Raw genomic sequence first — 8,967 nt, 5'->3', positions numbered from 1 at the left:
TTATTTATAGTTTGGTGTAGTGGTTGTAGTAGCGCCTCGGGTGCCTGTGGAGGGCCGGGTATTACAGATGGCCTCCAGTCGATCGCGGTAGGTTGGTTAATTATCATCCACAAGTAGTGAACAATTATTGTAGTAGTGACATGTGAAGAGTTTACGACGAGAAGAACCGATACTTAGCTCACGACTATGCTGCTATCTCGTAAGAAATGCGTATTGATCTGCCACACAGATTTCCAAAAATAAAAATATCGTAGAAATTAACCTTTTAATATTTTGCAGCACGGCTGATGGCCAAATAACATATGCGTTTACTCGTGCCACGGGAGCTGAAGCAAAAAAAAAAAAAAAAAAAGAACAGTTCACCAAATAAAATGTTTTTCAATCCTCTGGCCATAACATTGTTGTTGATCGCATTGCATGATCTGATACATCAAATTAATCTATACAAGCATATATGAGCTAGCTTATGCGTGCCATAGCCCCCTCTCTTCTACATCTTCACAGCAGAAAAGTAATCCATTTGCTCCGAAGATGCATCCATCGTAAGTAAAGGCCGATGAGGTAATAAAATGTAAACATTTACACGGTAGCAAGTGAAACTTCAAAGATGCATCCATCCGAACTGAAACACAGATAAAGTAAAACTGATGTTTCTGACACGAACGAAACAAGTAGATGTTCCTGCGTCCACTGATAAACGAACGATCCAGAATGACTGGTTCCAGTGGTTGATACAAACATGACCGGAGCTACTTCTAGTGCTTGATGTGAATCTGACCAGAGGTTATGCCGCTCCCAAGCAAAAACTCCTCCAGGCTGTTGACCACGGGATTACGCTTCAAGCAAATGATTTCAACAATCTTAAGGTGCTCACATGTAAACGATCTATTTCCAAGCTCGCCCATGAGTCTTCCAGTTATATACTACAGCGTGAAAAACATACAAGTTTTACCTTCATGGAGCATGCATAATTTTTCATGTAAGGAGAATATACATGTGGAAGAAGCATGCACCTGTTTGAGATTCTGAGTTAGCTTCACCAGATTAGGTGAGTTCTGAAGGAAGACTATCAATGCATAGAAGTCTGCATCCAGACACCATTGACCAAGAGTCAGGAATTTAAGATTGTTGAATTTTGGGAACCATTGCAAATTCTTTTCCATATTCACCTGCACAAGGACCAAGGGATTAGAACATGACATAGCATGCTATATTCTAGAAAATTTTCCTGGTTCAGCCAAACTCACCAAAAAGAAATAGGAGGGAGCTCAGATACTATTGAGTAATTAGTGAGAAACTTTCAGGCAGGACTATAGCTTCAGAACACACTAGATGAGAGAAACCACAACGTAAGAAGAAATCATGTTAGCAAAATAATCCACATTATGAATGCTATGCTTATTGTTTCAAGAGAGTCAATAATGTAGAGCACATGTAATCTAATCATCGTGAAAGATTTCCATGAAGTTGGTAGATACGCTCGTGAAAAGACAATAGGACCAGGAGACCTATCTGTTGGATTGTAGTTAGGTATTAGGAATGAGGCTTCCAACAATTATTGATGCATTTGCTGATTGCACGGTACCTTTATTTTTCATATCTATATGCAGTAATTGAGACTGTAGTTAAACAATCGCCCTGCTATAGGATAAGATGCACTTTCAGTTCTTGCCAGCTATATTGCATCCACAATAGATCAGGTAGATCTGTAGATGTGATTGAAAGAGAAATTATCAATTCCATTCCTCTGTCAAACCACAAACTAAGGTAATGTCTGGTCAGTTGTTTTGTGAATCTACTAATGGACTGAGTATATGAACTAGACTGTGTTATGTTGGCACTTGAGAGCATCGACCATCCACTAGATACATCTTGACATCAGAATTAATTATCAAACAGTTAGTTTTGCACTTACAGAACAAAGACACAATACAATGCTTAGGTTTCGTGATATCAACTAATAAATATTTGCATGGAGGTATAATATCAAAGAAAGAAGCATACCACTATCTCTTCAAAATAGAAATCCAATTCTGTAACACCAGAGAGGTCCCGGAGAAATCGACGGACGTCATTAACCAGAATATCATCAGCCTGAGTATCATCGGTAACAAAACTACCAACTGCAACAGATGCTGACAACAGTGGTTCCATGTTCTCTAGTAAAGGTATTATACTCTTAGTGCAACCAAAGAAGTCAAGATGAATGAGGCTTGGAATGGAAATAGAAGCCCGGTCATAAGGTATGAAGAAACAATCAACCTCAATGGACAAAACCTTCAGTGTTTGGGAGGAAATCTCAATGTCATCAATGGTGCAGTTTTGTAAGATCAGACGTTCCAATACTTCACAGCCCGTTTTGAGGTGCCTAAAGAAGCCACGGGGCAAATCACAACCGAAAAGCCTCAGATTTGTCTAGTGTTGTGAAGTAAACACCGCAGGATCGAGCTCCAAAATATAGCTCCACACGGAAACCTCGACACACCGAGCGTTGCAGAGCAAAGCATGGCCGACCCACAGGTTAACTTCTGCGGTGTCATCTTCTTGCTCTGGACCGATGTTGTGGCAGAGCCGGAACTCGTCCAAGGCAACGGGGTTACGGAGCATCAGCAAACGGTTGACGAACTTCTTGAATAGCAGGTTGCGCTGCTCGTAGTTGCTGTCGGCGTTGGCTCCGAACCAGGGGCGAAGCCAGCATCGAAGGGAGGGGGGTGCAGGTCTCTTTACTGTTCATCGGAGCTGCAGTAATTTACTGTTCATTAGGGCTGATTTTACTAATACTTTTGAATGGAGGGGGGGTGCATGTGCACCCACAGTCATCAACGTAGCTCCGCCACTGCTCCGAACTCCTGGTGCGACTTGCGAGACGTTGATGCGGGTCATGTCGCGCCAGAGGTCGCGCCACGGCCGTGACAGCACGCACGTCCTCACGAGCTGGCGCGCACCCAGGTGGGACAGGACGTGGAGGACGGCGTCGCGGGGGAGGTCGTCCATTCCGTGCCCCGCCAAGGGGACGGGCAGCGCTGCTGGGGGTCCGGGACACGGGGCATTTCGTCGAACAGGTGGTGCTCGAACCAGCTGCAGCAAGGTGAAAAACGCAGAGGCACGGCGAGCCATGAATCCGCACGCAGATCGGAACAAGGGTGAAGATGATTCTAGGAATCGGCAATCGAGTGGATATTTCCCGGTAAAAATGGTGGCAATCGAATCGAAGAGAGAAGCAAGATGAAGAGGAGGAAGGAAGCTGGAGCAAACCGTTCGTCCGTAACCTGCCCTGCCGTGCGCGCTCCCGAGGCCGAGGCTCTCTCCAGCGGGAGCAGGATTTGAAAATGCGTCGGTTACCGCTTGGAACGCGTGGGAACCGGCTCTCTCGTTCCAGCTCAGTTTTGTAATGCCACCGGTAATTGAATTTAAATTAAAAATTCAAATTGATTTTGAAAAACTCAAAAAATCCATAAAAAAATTCATAAAAAACTAAAGGTAATTCTAAGAGTATCTGTGCCAAGAATTTTTAAAAAATATGTCGTTTGCATCATCAAATAGGCGATCAAAGTGAGGTAGTCGGTTAAACGGGCTGAGAAATTGTAAAGGCCGAAACGGGCCGAATGCACAATAACCACAACTCGTTTCAGCCCACATGGAAGGGATAAGGTTCCCCGGCGTTGTGGTCAGCGCTGTGCACAGAAAAATTTCCCCACGCTCCTCTCCACAGCCGAAACAGTAGCTTCGTCACCCGGCCAGCCAAATCCGTGGCTCTCCGGCGTGAATCCGACGACGGAGCGGCGATTCTCGAGCAGATAGGCTCAGTAACAGACCGTATCGCAGCGGTTACCGACCGACTTCGACGAGCTGCGCGGACTCCCTGACGTAGACCAATTACCGACGAAGACTGTTCGGCAACCGCTCTTTTCTCTGCGATTTATCGTGCTATTCAATTCGTAATCGTGGCGAGGTGGGCGGTAGGTACTTGTGTGGTCGATTCCGACGATGCAGTGCCTGATGTGCTCGGTTATCGACCATTTAGTAGCGATTTTTCATGTAATATGGTCGGTAATCGGTATTAGTAGGGCGACAGTTCGTTGTGTAATCGATTAGAAAGATGTAGTGGTTGATTCGCTCGGTTATCAACCCTATTGCATCGGTTACCTTATATAGGTAAATGTTGTTAATATTCGTTCAATTTAATTGACCATTTACTATCGATTTTACGTGCAAATGTTGTTAATATTTGTTCAATTTAACATGTATGGACATAATTATTAGTAGGTTAACCGTTGAGTTTTCTTCTTCCAACAGAGACATCACAAACTAATCGATGGCAGATAGAGATGTGGTGTGGCAGCATGGGGATAATTTGGCCCTGGGGTTTAGGTGCAATTACTGCAATAAGGAAAAGAAAAGTGGTGGTGCCACAAGGTTGAAAGAACATTTGGCAGGGCGCGGATCAAATATTATACATTATGATAGGGTGCCTCTAGATGTGCGTGATTATTGCAGACGTGAGCTGGATATGGCAAGAGATAAGAGGAAGGGAAAGGCTGAGGAGAGGTTTCAGAGGCAAGAGTCAGCAAGAGTTCAGGTAGATTTAACAAGTGACAATGAGGACACGGAACAGAAATAGGTGCAGCGTGTCATGGCTCAGTTGAGGGATGAGGAAGAGTTCAGGAGGAGGGCATGTGAGTCCTATGAGTATGGAGGTGTTAGTGGTAGTGGTAGAGAAGGTATTGTGTTAAAGAGGATGCTTAGAAGAGCATCTTCAACAAGGGAGTCACCACCAAGTGTCAGAGAATACAATGTTGCTTTAGCAAAAGCCACTATGCAGCCGAGAATTGACACCAGGTTATAGAGTGCGAAGGGAAAGAAAGCGAAGGAAGCTATTGGTTTAGTATGGTCCAAATTTTTCCACACTTCAGGCATTCTTGGTAGAAGGGCGGACGATGCATTTTTTGTTGCTGCAGTGAAAGAAACACAAAAATGGGGTGAGTGATTAAGTTTGTAATGAATTTATTGTTGTCATATTTCTTTCTTTTTGACTTATGACCATTTGTTCCATAACAGGCGAGGGTGTAACATCTCCAACTAGCCGGGATATAGATGGTAAGTATCTAGACGAGAACGAAAGTGCATTGAAGAAAATATCTGACAAGTGGAAGCTAGAATGGCCAGAGTATAGTATGACCATAATGTGTGATTCGTGGACTGGACTGACGCACATGAGTATTATTAATTTCCTCTTATATTGTAATGGTCGTATATTTTTTCACAAGTCCGTAGATGCGACTGGCTACAGTCAAGATGCAAAGTATTTGAACAAGGTACATTATTTTGCTAAGTTGGTAACATAGTATTTCAATTGTTGCATATTTATTTGGTTCATTCTTTTATGTAGGAGATAAGAGCAGTGGTCAATGATTTGGGGTCACAAAATATTGTGCAGATCGTGACTAATAACAGGTCCAACTATAAGAAGGCCCGTCAAGTTCTAAGAAGGTAATATCCTGCTATCGTGTGGCAGCCTTGTGTGGCTCATACGATAAATTTAATGTTGAAATTAGTTGGTGAATTTAGATAACACAACATGGTCATTCAAAGTGCAAGGTTCATATCACGATGGTTGTACAATCATTCAAGGCTACATGAAATGATGAAGGCTGCGATTGGTGGAGAGTTGGTGAGGTGGAATACCACAAGATTTGGCACAAACTATCTATTTATTGATAGCTTTCTACACTGAAAGGATAGGTTCATGCAATGGATAGTATCTAGTGAGCTCCAGTAGTCTCGCTACATTAGTTCTGATATTGGGAGATATGCACATAGTTGCCTATCCAGCTTAGCATGGTGGGACAATCTTAAAATGGTTGTCGATTCCATTCAGCCATTGTATGCATTCCTCCTATTTGCTGATCAAGACAAGGTGCCAACATTGAGTGAGGTGCTCCTGAGATACACCGTTGTGAAGCAGGAGTACGATTCGTTGTATCACAATGATAGGGATTCTTTTGAAAAGTACATGGCAATTATCGATCACAGGATGCATGATCTAGCGAATGGGGCCTACATGAATGCCGGTGATACACTCCTACCACTTGCAGTCTTATTGTACTAATGCTTATGTTTCTAATGCTTATGGTACTAATGCTTCGATCATCAACTTGCAGCAGTCGCCTTGAACCCCCGCACGCACTACGCGTATGGCACGGGTCCAAACTTGTTCGAAGATCTCCGGGCGGCATTCGAGAGGATGACCGATGTTAGTACTGCTGTGGAAGCACTTATTCAGGTTGAAACATATCGGACAAAGTCTCTGTCGTTCGTAGGTCTTCTCGCTTCACGGATGGCTTGTGACGACAGGACTCAACCTGGTATGAATTGCGTTGACATATCTTACCATTGCATCATTTTATCTACTTTTCCAAGCCTCATATCACTTTACCTACTTGCAGTGCAATGGTGGTCTATGTTTGGTTCATCTACACCTACACTAACAATGTTTGTCAGGCACCTAGTGTCTCAATGCACTTCATCTAGTGGGTGTGAGAGGAATTGGAGTACATTTGCATTTATCCACACCAAAGTTCGCAACCGCTTAAGCTACAAGAAGCTCCATAAGTTGGTATATGTCAACTACAACCTGAGAATACAGAACAATTTGGATGCAGGCATCAGGTCGACTGTTGATGATGATCCATTTCAGCGGCTTATGGAGCTCACATTGAACGAGGAGAACAATCCGCTCTGAGACTAGATGAAGACCGATAGATCAAATGCTACCCCTGAGCTTGATGAGGAGGACACAGACAGTGACATATCCTACCAACTCACCTGGTGACAGACACAGCGAACCCACAAGATTTACAGCAGTGGGTTGCTACAGTGGTATGTGACACACACACGGGAAAGAGAAAGAAGCAAATGGTGTATATAAAGAAGAGCAAGAAGATTAAAGGTAAGGGCAAAAGACAAGTGCAAAGTGATGAGAGCACGGATAGTGACCCAAAGAGCCCAACTTACTAAGAATCAAATGGCAGCAGCTCAAAGACAGATAGCAGTGACGATGATGGTCAGGGCGGCGATGTTCCTCCATGCCCATCCTCTGTCGTTCCTCCCGTGCAATTCACTAGTGAGAGTCAGTTTTCGCATGCCACATAGGACCAGGACCATGGTGCCTCATCCTCACAAAGGTATATCATACAGGCTGGCCACGATGGACCACAAGATAGTGGGAGCTATTCCAGCAACTATGGCATGGAGAGTAGTTCTGGATCGTATCCATACCACTATCATGTCTCCAATACTCAGTCAGAGCCTCCTATTCAATGGGTCTATGAGTGGCAAGACCCTGAGTTTTATGCCATATTGCAAGGACAATGGTCAACCACTTCTGCATGAACGGGGCAAACTTGGGCAGAGTTTAAGGCAAAGTTGCTATCTGCACAATAGATAATGCTCATGTCCACCAAGGAGTACAGTACAGCCGAATTTAATCGCCCCCCAAGCTAGTGGTTCTAAAGGTGATGAAAATTTACTTTTTGCAACTACTTTATTTCCATACCATGGTATTATACTAATTTTTTTCCATCTCGTAGGTTGCACGTGGCGTGGATACTATGCAAACTACATTTTAAGCATCGACCATCACTTTGATAAGTACTGATGGATGCCATGTGATTGCATTTTTAGCTTTACTACAGACAATTCGACATATATTTATTAATTTGAGGCGCTACATATGTAATGTATGCATATATTCAATGAAACAATTATATGTTCATGCTCGTATTGCTATTAGTATCTATTTGTTGCCTTGGAAACTTCCAAAATATAGCAAAGTTCATGCCAAAAAAATTTCTGATGTTATAAACATAACAAATCTCATGCCACATTTGTTACTTTTTTTCCATATTTATTGGTGATTTTTTGTGTTTTTTTATTTTCCTACAAAATCATTGATAACGCGTTCGAATCGCTCAGTAATTGCTCAAATTCGCTCGGTTATCGATCAAATTTGCTCGGTAAATTGGTATTCGGTTATCGCGTAAACCACTCGATTTATCACACAAACCGCTCGGTAACCGTCCGATTTGACCGATTACCGAGAGGTGAATCTAACAAATTTTTGCTTAAATTTTAAATTTTAGCAAATGAATTTTGTTCAAATTTCAGCCAAATTTCGAGCAGTTATCGCGATAATCGCGAATTTTCGATTACCGAACGAGCTCGGTAACCGAAGCCCATTCGGTAAGTGCAACCTTGAGCGGGAGCGAGAGCAAGCCAAGCTGGTCCAGTATTGCCAGTCCGAATGCACGATGGATGGCCATGTTTATGGAATATATCAGGACAAGAAAAAAAGATGAGGAATTATCCTTAGTGAGAAAACACAAGTCCCACTACCATTCCAATTCCTCTTAAGTAAATTATCCTTAGTGAGACAAGCATTCTGCTCCAAAACCCATAAGAAGATATTTATTTTGAGAGGAATTTGAGATTTCCAAATCCAAGCAACATCATGGTTAGGAGAGTCTCTCACTAACAAATTATATAATGACTTAACCGAATATATTCCTTTCCTATCATATTACCATGAAACCACATCATCAAATTCAGAAACCTGAATACTGGAAAACCAACTGAGGATCAAATTCCACTGATTCCATAGCTCCACGATAAGCCATCTCCGAAAGGAAAGATTCCAACCAAGATCAAAGCCATCACATACCAAAACCTCTTTGTTGTTACAAATGTTATAAAGAACAGGGAAAAGAACATTCAAAGGCTTAGAAGAAATCCAAGAATCCTCCAAGAACTGAACAATCTTGCCATTGACCACCTTTATCCTACTACCAAGAAGGTATAAAGGCATGGTATCTAGGCAAAAATGAATCAATAATTTATTTTTGGAAAAAAGATGGCAAAAGAAAGAATAAATCAAACTCTAGCTACAGTAATCCATGCTTGTAGTCTTGT

At 42.6% G+C, this 8,967-nt stretch overlaps 1 long non-coding RNA gene across 1 annotated transcript; it reads right to left on the bottom strand.

Annotated features, from left to right (window-relative positions):
• Positions 1 to 389: 389 nt before the first annotated feature.
• LOC133914143 (uncharacterized) lies at positions 390 to 2,646 on the bottom strand. The gene is made up of 4 exons (XR_009909178.1): positions 2,005 to 2,646; positions 1,248 to 1,328; positions 1,014 to 1,169; positions 390 to 923 (listed from the first exon to the last, which is right to left on the bottom strand). It is a non-coding gene; the product is annotated as an uncharacterized LOC133914143 (long non-coding RNA).
• Between the last annotated feature and the right edge of the window lie 6,321 nt (positions 2,647 to 8,967).

Source organism: Phragmites australis, chromosome 1, assembly GCF_958298935.1.
Source record: "Phragmites australis chromosome 1, lpPhrAust1.1, whole genome shotgun sequence".
Taxonomy (NCBI): domain Eukaryota; kingdom Viridiplantae; phylum Streptophyta; class Magnoliopsida; order Poales; family Poaceae; genus Phragmites; species Phragmites australis.
Note: the sequence above shows the minus strand (reverse complement) of the source record. Positions and strands in the feature narration are given on the sequence as shown.